The 12,988-nt window shown below is 40.1% G+C and overlaps 1 protein-coding gene across 3 annotated transcripts in view; it reads right to left on the bottom strand.

Annotated features, from left to right (window-relative positions):
* The window catches only part of SERCA (ATPase sarcoplasmic/endoplasmic reticulum Ca2+ transporting SERCA), a 57,240-nt gene extending 46,313 nt beyond the window's left edge, over positions 1–10,927 (bottom strand). For 2 of the 3 annotated variants that reach the window (XR_010518895.1, XM_065238188.1), the window contains exon 1: positions 10,839–10,927. The gene's annotated coding sequence lies outside the window, so the exon portion shown is untranslated. Of the gene's footprint in view, positions 1–4,553; positions 4,733–10,838 lie in introns of those variants that run through there. The other variant, XM_065238189.1, reaches the window with a different exon arrangement.
* Positions 10,928–12,988: the final 2,061 nt, after the last annotated feature.

Below are 12,988 nucleotides of genomic sequence, written 5' to 3'. Positions count from 1 at the left end.
CTCCTGCTACCGGGTTTAATTACTGAAGTGTACAATCTGTGCAAGACCGTTATCAGTCAATGATAGAACCACAGACAAACAGACGTAACTCTTTGAAACACTTGTTCTTGAAAACATAGTATCTCAAAACATATAACCTCAGTAACGACATCTATCTGGCTTCTCGCGGAAAACAAGCTTGCTCGCTAACTCGTAAACAATATTGCATAAAATTTCTATAGAATATATAGAAACGTCAAAGTGATCCGATGCCAGCGCTGCGGCGAGTAGTTCGCGGAACTGATAATATTCAAATCAACCGTTAAATGCATGAACGAAGATACACAATGAAGAGTTACGTCTGTTTGTCTGTGATAGAACAGAACTGATACTAAAATTATATCTATGAAACATAATTGGACTTTGGACTTTGGTATAGATAAACTCATGTAACAAGTGTGCGAATGACAGCTGATGTATCCAAGTGAACCGTCAAATCGTATGGAAATGCTCATTTGTATTCAATATGGCGGTACATTTTCATTTCGGCACATCTATTACATGAGTATCTATAGTTTGCACTGTTTCTTCCAACGCTCTCAGGTAGTGAGAGCAATTCGCCTTTGAACGTATGACCTGAGGTAAATACAAATAATTAGGCACTTATCACATTTGTTAGACATATTATTTCTACAAATATTATAAATATAGAAATTTTTCCATCGAACGTAGCAATATTTGACGCTAATATCTCAAAATATTCATGCTGATAAACTCATAAACTAACTCCAGACAGGATGGCATCTGTAGGGTTCTTATGGTGGAAATAGTAACAATTTTAAGCTCTTCAATAAACCTGCATTTTCAGCGAGGGTAATCCTACAGACAAGTTAGATTTCACCAACCGTGGTTAACTTCAGTGTTCGGGTGAATTAAACTTGGCAAATGAGCAAACAGTCTCTTCCAGAATGCGAAAGAAACGTCCAATGAACTTGGGTTATCAAAGGGGTGTTGAGGTAACTGCATATTCGTAATCTGCATTTCAAATGGAACCTAAATCCAAAATTTCATCGATTTTGGAGCACTGAAACTATTTTAAATAAGTTTGATTACATTAGAAAAAATCACAATCTTAGCGCCCCGCGGTGGTACTTTGTGTGACCGGTAGCTGTCAATTTGTTAGTTTTGTGACAAATAATGAAAATAATTTTACTTTAAATCTCGATTTAAAAATCTGGATGGAAGTAAATTGGAGATTGAGAAAGTCTTCCTCTACCAGATGCTGCTGGGGTCTCTGAATGAGTGTTCGTCCGCTAGAAATCGACGTTTAAAACCTGTTTGTCTAGATAATGACCATGTTGTATCCAGGTTGTTAAAATTTAATATTTTGAAATTATTATTTTTGTCTCAAAAATCCAGCATGTTAGTCTCCGTTATTTCTACAACATTTTTTACGAGAGAAGTTTTGCGACTGTTTCAAAGCTCGGCTCAGCAGGTGTGAGAAAGAGAGTAAGCGGCGACAGTGGAGAGCCTTTTTTTCCACCAACACCATCACTGTCGCCGCGCAATTATTCAAGCAGCCTCAGACGAACGAGGCTAGCAACAAAAACGGCCATCAGCTGCAAGCTGTCAATGCATACGTTCGTAAGGAGAGAGAAAGAGAGCGCAGAAAATGATAGAAGCACGGAGAAAAACGAGAAAAACAGTTAGTTACGGAATCAGTCAGCGGTAGGGTTGCTTCGCGAGCAGCAGCGAAATATCTTTGGCAAGTGTCAGACTGTTGGCCTGACATCTGCCGGAATCCAGTTGGAGTTCCGGCTAAATGTCGGACTGCGAATCTTTTGAATGAGCAGTTACAGCGGTTTATTGTTTCAGTCCGATATACAATGGATTTGATGCAGGTTTGATTTAGATTCGGATATGCCCGAAAATATGGCGCAAAGATTCAACCAAAGGTCTCTTTTTTAGGCGGGGATTTTTTTTTATTTCTGTATGGTACCAAGTTTATCTTTGATTTTGTTCTGATTTGTTTACACCAGTTGTATCAAGCTTGGTTTTATTAGAACATCGCAAAAAAGGAAAATAGGAACGCGTTAAAAAGGGCTGGGAGTTTTAATTGCATGTCTGTTAATTAGGCGCTTGAGCTTGTATCAACATTTTGATCTCAATTACCTTTTAATATTGAATTCCTGTTCACAATGGCTTAAGTAACGTAATAGCCATGCTTGTCATACACAGAATTTCTCAAACTGCTGAATTGGTAATAATTTTGCACTCAGTTAACTGAACATGATTTTTCTTGAAGAAATCTATTAAATCGAGTTTCACGCTTGCTATAGACATGGTAAATATAGAAAATTTGATTTTATACATCAATCTGTTTCCGTTTTGGCGTTACAGAAGTGCAGTGAGAAATACTCGTTGCGCATCTGGGACTTCCAGTGGAAACTCATCGGTGTGATTAAAAATGTTCAAATTTTACTACTTTTTGGATGTCTACAGTGAAGAGCGATCCTACTCTATCAGTAGCTTTAATGAAAATCGATTATGAACATCTTAGTGAGAAGCTATTAACAAATGATTAATGCGAGCGTGTTGCATTGCGGAAAATCTGACTGATATTTAGCTGTCATTATTTCACAATATATCATAATCGCACTGGCCCTTGAATGAATGTAGTTGATTAAATTGTAAAATTTACCATGACATATGACGTTTTTTGCTTGTCATGAATTTATTGATGCAAGGAGATTAATACTTGAAATTTAATGAAAAAAAAAATCAATCAAAATTAAAAACATTTCTAACAGATATCGTTTCACTTGTCACATTTTATTACCAGGTCAGAAATCGTGTTCATTGCGTGCTCGAGGACCTGACAAAAGTTATTAACAATCCATTAATGAATTTGATGGAACTATTCATATTGGTGAAAAGTAATTCTCGATTACTCATTGTTAATCCATCGGCAGAAACAAGTGATAGGAATTGTTTTTTTTTTGAATGATTGATCATCCATCCATCCTGAGTAGTTCGGGACGGTAGTTTCCGATCTTCTCGTGATAAATATTCCGGTTGAACGGAAAAGTTGTCCCTTAAGTAATGATATTCTTTCGAATTTTCAAAACTGATAACCACCAAATCATTGAAACCATAACGAAATCTTGAAATCAAAAACTTCAGTAGTAGTTCATTTCGTCAATTAATATTTCCTTATCACCACAATATTATCGTTCTGTTCCCGAGTTTTAAAATGTAATCCAATACAAACACTTGCAGCCTTACCCAAACAATAATAAAAAAGCGATTCTATAGACACGGAAATGTGAAAAACAAACATCTTGCCCGTCCACAAACAGTAATAGGCTATTTGTTTATGAACCATGATTTGTAAATTGACAGCATTTCAATTCGCTTTCGCCTCCCGGAGCACATAACTTTTTCCATTCCGTAGTTTTCTCCAAAAATATTAAATATAGACCATTCATCTTTTCGTTTCCTCCTCGCGTTCGCGATCCAATCGAGGGAGCGTGTGATTTTTTTTCTCTTCTATACGGTTATTTAACATTAATCAATGCACGTATTGGAAAAGAAAATTCAGCGAGGTAACGGGAGGTGGCGGCTACATGTAAACAAGTCGAAGTGCGCAATTAGGTGCCAATGAAGCCAATGAATCAAATTGGCACGGTCTAATTGAATTATTTTATTGGACCATATTTCTTTCGCGTTCAAGTGAATTGCGGAGCTGACGGAAAAATGTACTCGTTTTCCGACTTCCTCGAGACTACGTTGACTGACAGAGTTACTCTGAGAGCATTTTGGTTTCTTCAGTTGTTGGAAATTTTGATGGGAAAATGCGATCGCATGGGAAGTATTATACATGTACACGCGTATCGACCTATGATTGGTGTATAAAAATGGAACGATCACCTGGCCTGTTCTATTTCTAGACCCTCGTGCGGAGGATGGTTTGGTATATATCTCGCATTTATTTTCTGCTTTCAGTGGAATATATTTGTATTTTTGCAACTTTCTTTTTTTTTGCGTTCGAGCGCCGTTGTTGGTCATCCTCGTCCTCGCTGTCCAATCGCGATTACCACCGATATGGACTGGTATGGAGCATGACAGGGATGATCGTACCCGGCCACACGCAAACACTCGAGGGCGATCTTCATCATGCCCCTTGTGTAGCTTGGTTTTATTTAGAACACTTTAGTTATTTTTCTGGGTGACCAGTTTGCTTTTCCCCGGAGATCACTTCAGTGGTTGGGTGCTATTTTTAAATTTATGAATTTAATTCCGTATGATTTACTGCCGAACTGATGTGAACAGCACTTTAATGATTAGTATTTTCCTAAAAGATCGCATTTATTTCTCCACATCGTGTGTGTTCTCCGATAAGCCAACGTTGGCATATGGAAAATGATCAATCTGGCACTAATGTTTACTTAGGTTCACTAGAGAAGTCACTATCACATCGATATCACAGATTTCAACGGTTCAACGCAATCACTCTTAAGTAGTTGCAGGAAAAAAAAAATGCGTCACCGATAGCTAAACTCCACAAAACTTACACCGTTCCGAAGGCACTATCTGTAAGATACTGGTCGAACTGCTCAAATGAAACGTAAATTCACTACAAAATAGTGCGATTATATAACAGACCTTAGGCCCAGCCAGTTGCAAGCCAGGCTAAGGTGACTGATGACGGTAAGCAGCGCACTAGTGAAGAGATCGTAAACGACTAAGCATTCACCTTCGGTCGTAAGGATCGCCGTGAAAATCACCACTTGCGCAGTTGACGATTTTCCTGGTCCGGGTTCTAGATATTCGGAAAAGCCAGGCGCGCGCAGCTCGTGACACCGCTGAGCGAACGTACATTGAGACGATGAGTGACGCGCAAAAAGAGAGAGAGAGAGCGTGAGAGCATGAGTACCCACCGGAGTGAAGCATTACCGGCCGTTTTTGAACCTGCCCTGGTAATCAACGATCCCAGATGGCTTTTCCAATTGTATCCCCGGGGAAAATTACGGAAAGAATGGTCACCCACTTTTAGCACTCAGTTTAGTCACCGATTCGCCGGGGCAGTGTGGAAAATTCGCAGTCGGATGCCGGTCACAGCCGTGGGAGTGAGAAACTTCACTCACCCGGAGCACTCCAAGACTCTCTCACTCAAAAGTTCTCTGTGATCGTGTAGTAATTATTTTTACTCAGTCCCAGGGTCGCACATGTAATATTAGATTAAACGTACATTATTTTTAAAATAAATAATTTCTTCACGTTCGGAATGACGAAAAGGGATTGCGAGCTTTTTCACTCTCACTCTGCTCGCTCTGGCAATCCTCGTCGGGCCGCAGGGAACAGAGAGCAGTGGTTGATGCACAAATTCAAAAATAACCTGCAACTACCATTCCCGCCATATTTTGTACTGAGGAAACTTGAACAAGTGCATATCGCGGGCAGCAATCACCGCATCGAAGAGGGTGAAAATGAAATTTTACTTTTTCTCTTGACAGGCAACTGTTGGATGATGTTCTTTCTTGGGCGATTTCGCTTTTCAATCGGATATTTTTACAAAACACATGTGTCTATATTTTTCCTTACGTTTCTCGTTTTACTGAGGGAAAATGATGTTAGCAGCTTAGCGGATTTGTATATTGTTGTTTTCAAAAGAGCTGATATTGCTTTGACACAACGAGGTCATTTCCTACACAGTACATGCTGAACGGTTTAGTGACTGCTTCCGGTCAATAGGGGAGCGGTATCTGGAAGCGATTTTGTAGTTAAAAGTCGCCTTATCTTGAGTTCTCATGTTGGAAAGGTGTTTTTAAAATATAACTATTCAGCTGTGCCGCTGTAAACAGATCAGCTGCAGAATCTAGTGAACCCATGTTTTCGCCATACAAAAATTGCTTAATGTTCATTGACTCTAATATGCATCCATCACGCTACGATTGTTTTATTAGTTTACAGCGGCACGGTAGGAATCGCTTGAATCAATTATTGATTGACACAGCAATTCGAATCATTAAAATAAAATGTTATTACGTTTTGTAACAACGGTTTGCATTTTAAAATAGGAATTCGAAAAATCCCATTATATTGCTAGCACATGTGTGAAAAATGGATGCTCTCTAGATGTACTTCATAAATTAGTTCCTCGGAATGCTGGATCTACTACCAATTTTCTCATCCATCCGCTCAAGCAATGAGGCCCGTGGGAGTCCCAAAAATCCACTTTCCATACAAGTATAACTTATTGCTTCGATTAGCCCTGCTCCATTTCCAATACAACTCCAGTCTACCGAGAAAATCTGGTCCCTTGCCAAATCGACCATCGTTCGAATCATTTTTCCAGAAAATTTCACCCGGTTTCTGCGTTGCCACCTTTGCTGTTAGCTGTTTTGTTAGGGACTCCGTTCTGGGTTGCCGCCGCGCCACTGCATTCATCCTTGATCGATTTCCTCGGGTGAGTGAGCATTATTTTCACCCACTACACCATTTTCTCGCCATGGCTCATAGCAGCACGTGTTCGAGTGTTGAAAGATGCATTTTGGCAGTACGATACAGCCGGGAAAATAGCTCCCATTTCCTCCGTCCTTCCCGCTGCAATCTAACTACATCGGATAAACGCTACCTTAAAATAAATTTTTCGCTGCAGTCTGGCATCAACGCGATCGGTTGCCGCGACCGCGACCACGATCAAACCGGGATCTATAGTGAATTTTTTGGCAACGGCACTGTTTAAATGTCATGCAATATTTGAACTATCACGCGAAGGAATTCTGTTTTCGGTTGTGCATCGCCGTTCGTCGGAGATGGGATCGCACAGTGAAACCGTTCGAGATCGATCAATACGAGACACGTCAGACCACGCGTCTCCATGACACACTTTTGCTACGCTCAATTGCACCAGTAGGGTGGCGAAACAAGTGGCAAAATTTTATACACGAGTGCACTCGTCGCCGGTCTTTTTCGATTGGACAAAGCATCGCATCCAGCTCACAACAAACCTTGCCAGCTAAAATCGAACGATATTTTAATGAGCGAAGTAAAATTTATAATTAGCGTCGAAAATTTATTTATCGCATTTCAACCCCCATCATCGTCCCCAGCAGCCGAGACGAGTAGTTGAATGTTGAAAAATGCTCGAGGCGGTGCCTCTACTAATGATTTCCATGTGGAAATGTGCTCTAGCCTCTCATTTTAGTATTTGGATTGATTATTCCGGAACCGAATAGTGACCGGAAGGTCAATAAAAGCAGATTTCCCACAGCGTCGCAAATCTGTTCTGGGGGAAATGAAAAGTGAATAATCGTTAAAAATTTCATTGGCTTCATTTTGAAGAGATTTGGAGATTCTTGATCATAAACACACAGACGTACTGACACACGTACGCCATATAAACTGAAGAGCATATTTTGGATCAAATAGCTCTCTCCTAATGGACCACACAAGCCAATCATCGGGCTGCGTGTTGTTCGTTTAGCAAATTCGGTACGCTATCATCAAAATTCGTGACGCAATATCATGCGTCTACATCGAGCAACGTGCGTCTTCTCATCCTGTGTCTGTGAATTTACTGTTCAATACTCTCTATAATGAATGAAAAATGCAGCCTCACACAATCGGTATGTGTTTACATGGGACTTGTGGTTTGTTTTTCGGGCCCCGATGCAGACGCTGTGCTATCAAATCACGTTTTATGAACTTCAGACCGACCGAAATTGAACGTCGATGGTTCTGACCGCATGTGTTTGACCTAGTTCTGGAGAGCGGCGGACGGACAAATGCGTGTCTTCGAATGAAAATTAAATCATCGAAAGACTACCTTTGTTAATGTCGATCCTCGATGTGATCCAGATTACATTGGAACATTGTATGCCCTTCTGGAACACCCCATATTCCTTCGTGCTGTAAGCTTGGAGAAGAAGTTGGTGTGGACTTGTATTTCTCAAAAGTTAAAGTATTGTAAAGCACTGGAATAAGTTTAAAATTGAAGTAGATTGAATTGTTCTTCTCTGTAATGAATCGTTGCAAAAAAACCAAACACCAATTTGAGGGTAAATTTTCAACGAGAACCATGGTTCTGCCAAAAATCTCTTATGGCCTATTAACTTGCTGGACGTCCCTTTCATTCTGATTGAAATTTCTCTAAATAATCGGAGGATGCCAAATGGAATCACTGGAACTTTGACATGAATGGCTTTTTAAATAAATTGTATTGCTAATAATTCATAATCCCAGTTTCTAGTTTTGAAAAGCCTACAGTTACATTGTTGGCTTGGTGAAATATTCAAATTAAGGATATATCCGAAGCACCTGATTTAGAAACAAAAAATCGCATGAAATTCGACTTGAATGAGTTCAATCAAGCTCCTAATTTGTTTCGTTTTAACAATCAATCGATCATTGATTGTTCCTTTGCCAACTGAGTTCACCCAAATACATAGAAGAACATTTATCGTTCCAAAAATAAACGGTTAGGATTCGATCCTGAACTATTTTGAAAGGTACCGCTGTAAAAAAACTTTAAAAGTATGATTTGCAGCAGCTGGAGGTAGTTGCTGCCATTATTGTTATCTCCATTTTTAGAAAGTGAAATTATTGAAGGAGATACTGAATATTTTATAACGTTTTGGTTTTAATCTGCTTTGTACGATCAAAGTAGAGAAGTCCAATAATGCAACAATGTTTATCGGTTGAAAATCAAAAGTAACAGGGTTGATGTACCAGTCATCACTATTTATGGTGTGTTCCAATTATGGAATATGTGAATTACCGATTGATCTTCTATGCTTTTGAACCATTTGACATGGTACCGCTGTAAACAAACATTGGCATACCAACTAGTATTGAACAGTATGAATTGAATATTAACATTTTTATCAACATCTAATTACAAGAGAAAATCAATAGAGGGCGATAGGGTCATTTACCCAAAGTAATTAAAAACGCCAACATTTTTTTCGAAGTATCAAATTTCCTCAAATGATCAAACCTAGGTTGTATAGACTACCGACAAGAGTCAAATGACCGCATGTGATTTCAAAACAGCCATTTCAAGAAACAATGAATAATTACGATCATCACCCGAAAGACCATCATCGCCCTGCCATGTACATACACACACACACATATTGGCGTAGTGACCAGGCAGCAGCAAAATTCTCACCGGCATTGCGTAACGAATTTACGATGTGAATAAATGGCTAAAAATAGTCCGGGACACATTATGCCATTCTTTGCACTGTTTGACCACCGTCGGTCGCGTCCATCGTCGTCGTCGTCGTCGTCGAGAAGCGTCTTCTTCATCGTCAAACACCTTCCATTTGCCTGGCTTGGCCGCTCTCGGTCTCGAGAGGGCATTATTAGCGTGCGCGAATGAGACCATCTTTTTGGGCAGCCTAACGCCGAAAAAAGTTGACAAAGGACCTGCTGCTGATGCTGGGGGGCTAAAAATAGCGTACCGCGCAATGGACCATAGTTTTCGCTTGACCAGAGCTACCGACTTGAGAGTTGCTCGAAATGTGTTACTAGCGAAATCGTTCTTAGCTTGTTGGGGCAGGAGGAGGTGGGACGTATGTGAGAAAATATTTTAAGCTTGTTGTTATCTCAGGCCGTTGTGTTTTTATAAAAAGAGCGAGCATTTTCATATTTCACGGTTTTCGCCATGGGTGACTTTGAGTGGGGGAGCCGTATGAACGCCCCCTCCGTTTGGGGACCTCTCGGTAAGATTCCACCTTGAAGGGGAACCGGAAGGGGGCAGCTGGCAGAAGTAGCTGTCAAAAAGCGAAATTTTGTTGGCCATCATGTTGCATAATGTCCATTTTCTCACGGGAAAGAAGAGAGAGAGAGAGAGAGTGGACGTTCAAGAAGAAGATTGCCTTCACACTTATTATTTTCTTGGACACTCGAAAAGATCGTTTGAACGATCGAGGACAGTTGCGTAGAAGATTGATCACTTATGACTGTCTAGGTTTAGTGAACTGGTCTTTCCTTGGAGGAAGAGACCGCATTCGCTACGCACTGTGCACCTGTTCAGAAGTCAAAGCCGGGCCGTGATGGGTTATTAAAAAGACCGGCCACTATTAGTTCCCAGAATAAAGCCCGAACGACGTATTTTGAGGTTGAACCAATGTCAAAGATACGATCACAGAAAACCGCAAGCACGCGGTCACAAGCCGTAAATTGCAAGATCAATTAAAACTGATTTTAAAACAAACCCCAGCCGAGACCATTTTTCGTTTTCTTCACAGTTACTTTGCTCCACTGAACTTGCTGTGACATTTTACCATACATACGATTCAACGGGAAATGCATTCTAAATTTATATCATTCCGCAACCGGAAGGGGATCAGCTCAGCAAAGCTTATCCTGTCGTCAAGATCCGCTCTCCTGACTGCAGCTAATAAGTGGATCGGCGGCTTCCAATCAGCTTCCGATGTGTGCACCGTCAGTTAACTTCCATATCCAAATTTGGTCACAAACTCAACACTCTGTTCTAGAACTGTCTCACTGTCACTTCGGTTTCACCAAAGGAAAATTCTCTGTTCCTTTCCGATCAATCAATCTTCACCGAATATCGATATCACACAGTTTTCTACACGTCCAGCTGTGTTTTGATCGCTTTCAGTGATCGATCCGTCGAAAAACCAAAAAAAAAAAAAAGATCAATATAGTCAAAACACTCTGGATCCAAAACGGAATAACAGTGAACCACCACACCACGTGCTCCGATCGCCAAACCAGTAGGAATCACGTTTTCAATTTTTTCATATGAAGGGATAAAAACACACGCGCTAGTAGTATATTGTAGTAGCACAACCTAGCGGAGTAAGGCAAACCAAACAACTGACCTGTTCTGAAAAGGTCGAGACAATCGGCAATGATTTGAAGTTTGCGTGTCCTTTTATAAATTTTCCGTACGGTAGCGTCGAGAGAACCCCACCAGGCGCGGCTATCTTCGGCAGAAGTGGGAGGAGGATCGCGATACAAAGGGGTAACCGCGCGCATTCACGCACACAACCACCACCGGTACGTGAAAATTTCGATATTTTTTTTCCTACAGGGAAAATTGTGGATGCTCACTGGCTCTTGAAGTGCGGATTTGGGGATGGGAAGTGGGTGCTTCCCGTCGTTGCTACTCTGTCGGTCGGACTATGGTCGTACCATTACAGATGCAGAGTAGTGTACTAGGAGATGATCTTCTTTTTTGCTTTGCAGAAATCTACACCGGCTTAACGATCAGACTTGATGGGACAGGTGTGAGATCGAGTTAGGGTTGCCCTTTGCTAGAGATCTAATTCTACAAAAATCATGTAATTTTCAATTTTAATTTTGATTTTACTTTTTACTTTTCAATTGGTTGCGATATCGGGAGCTGCAATTTAAATGTGAAGGAATAAACTACACTTTTACAATGCTGATTTCTTAGAAGGAATTGGTCTCGGAGAACCAGTTTCGGAAGCAAATAAACTGATTTACACCGTTGGTTGGTTACATACATTTGGAAACTACTTAGATGGAATCATGCGGACGCATGGTACTTCAAACATGTACTTCGAAACATAGGGTCATTTATCTCCATGGGACGAAAAGGATTTTGCAATCTGGAATGGTTGCAATATTTTATCGATTTTACATTGCAAATTATATTAGCAGCATGAGCATAATTGACTGCTCGAGGATGCAACTCCGTGATTGCCAGATCAGCTGTAATTATTCCTCTTTTCAAACATGACTGGATTATCACTTGTTTCGTTCGACAAGTGCTTCAGTTCATTTCATTTGAAGCAAAGACTTGTTTCAATTGACGTAATGAACGACTCGAAAGCTGCTTCCTTCGTTTTTTTCCACTTTCACTTCAATTCGGGGCTCATTCGACTTGTCACGACTTGACGACGCAGGCATCAAAATATACTACCCGAATAGTATCCGCACAATATCGGTTGCCGATAGGAATGGCATCCGGATTATATGTAGTAATACTATATTATTTTATATTAAACGAACATTAAATTAACGAGGCCATTATGGACTCCAAGATGGCAGCCATCGACGCGAAGGTGTCGAAAATCGATATTAGACGTTATTTTGCAATCCAAAATGGTGGCCATCGGACTTCAGAAATAGTGTCAAATACCCTACAATATGGTATTTTCGGAACGGAGATGCCGCGTAGATGCTGAAAATCGATATCCGAAGCGACTTTGGAATTCAAAGTAGTGGCCATTGGTTTTATGAAGTGTCAAATACCCTAAGATATGGTTATTTTCGGAACGGGAACAACGCGTAGATGCCAAAAATCGATATCCGACGCTATGTTGGAATCCAATATGGCGGCCATTAGGATTCAGAAAGCGTCAACTATCTTACAATATGGGTATTTTCGGAACGGCCGATAATAGATATTTGATGCCATTTTGGAATCCAAGATGGTGGTCATCAAGTTTCATAAAACGTGTCAAATACCCTATGATATGGGTATTTTCGAAACGGAGACAACGCGTGACTGCACTGAAACAAATCGACATGTACCGTTTATTGGATCCATCTTATAACATAGCAATGTCAGGAGATTTATTCATTCTATGTGCTGATTGATAGATTCCAATGGATTATCACTTAAAAACTATGACTGCGATATGGAATGATTTCTATCGTAATTTCACATACTTAGTATTTGATAATACTTTGCTTCGAACGTGGTTAGCGATAGGTAAGATGTATATGAATATTGTCTGATATATTTCATGGTGAAAAACTGTTGATATGTCATGGGTGGGAACAGGCATCTAGAAACTAATGGAAAATCATATAAGTTTGCACTTTAAGCAAATCGAGTAAAATGTACCTGTTTTCATGATGAATATTGCTCACTAAAAGATATATCATATAAGATAATCATGTATATTTTATTGGAGTTGCTTTTAACGATTTTTGACGTTTGTTGATATGTCGCGTGTAAACAGACATGTAGAAACTTTTGGACTGTCATTTAACTTTG

Source organism: Ochlerotatus camptorhynchus, unplaced genomic scaffold (assembly GCF_037179485.1).
Source record: "Ochlerotatus camptorhynchus isolate MF236.1 unplaced genomic scaffold, CSIRO-AGI_Acam_v1.1 ptg000737l, whole genome shotgun sequence".
Taxonomy (NCBI): Eukaryota; Metazoa; Arthropoda; class Insecta; order Diptera; family Culicidae; genus Ochlerotatus; species Ochlerotatus camptorhynchus.
The sequence above is the reverse complement of the archived record's forward strand: the minus strand, read 5'-3'. Positions and strand labels throughout refer to the sequence as shown.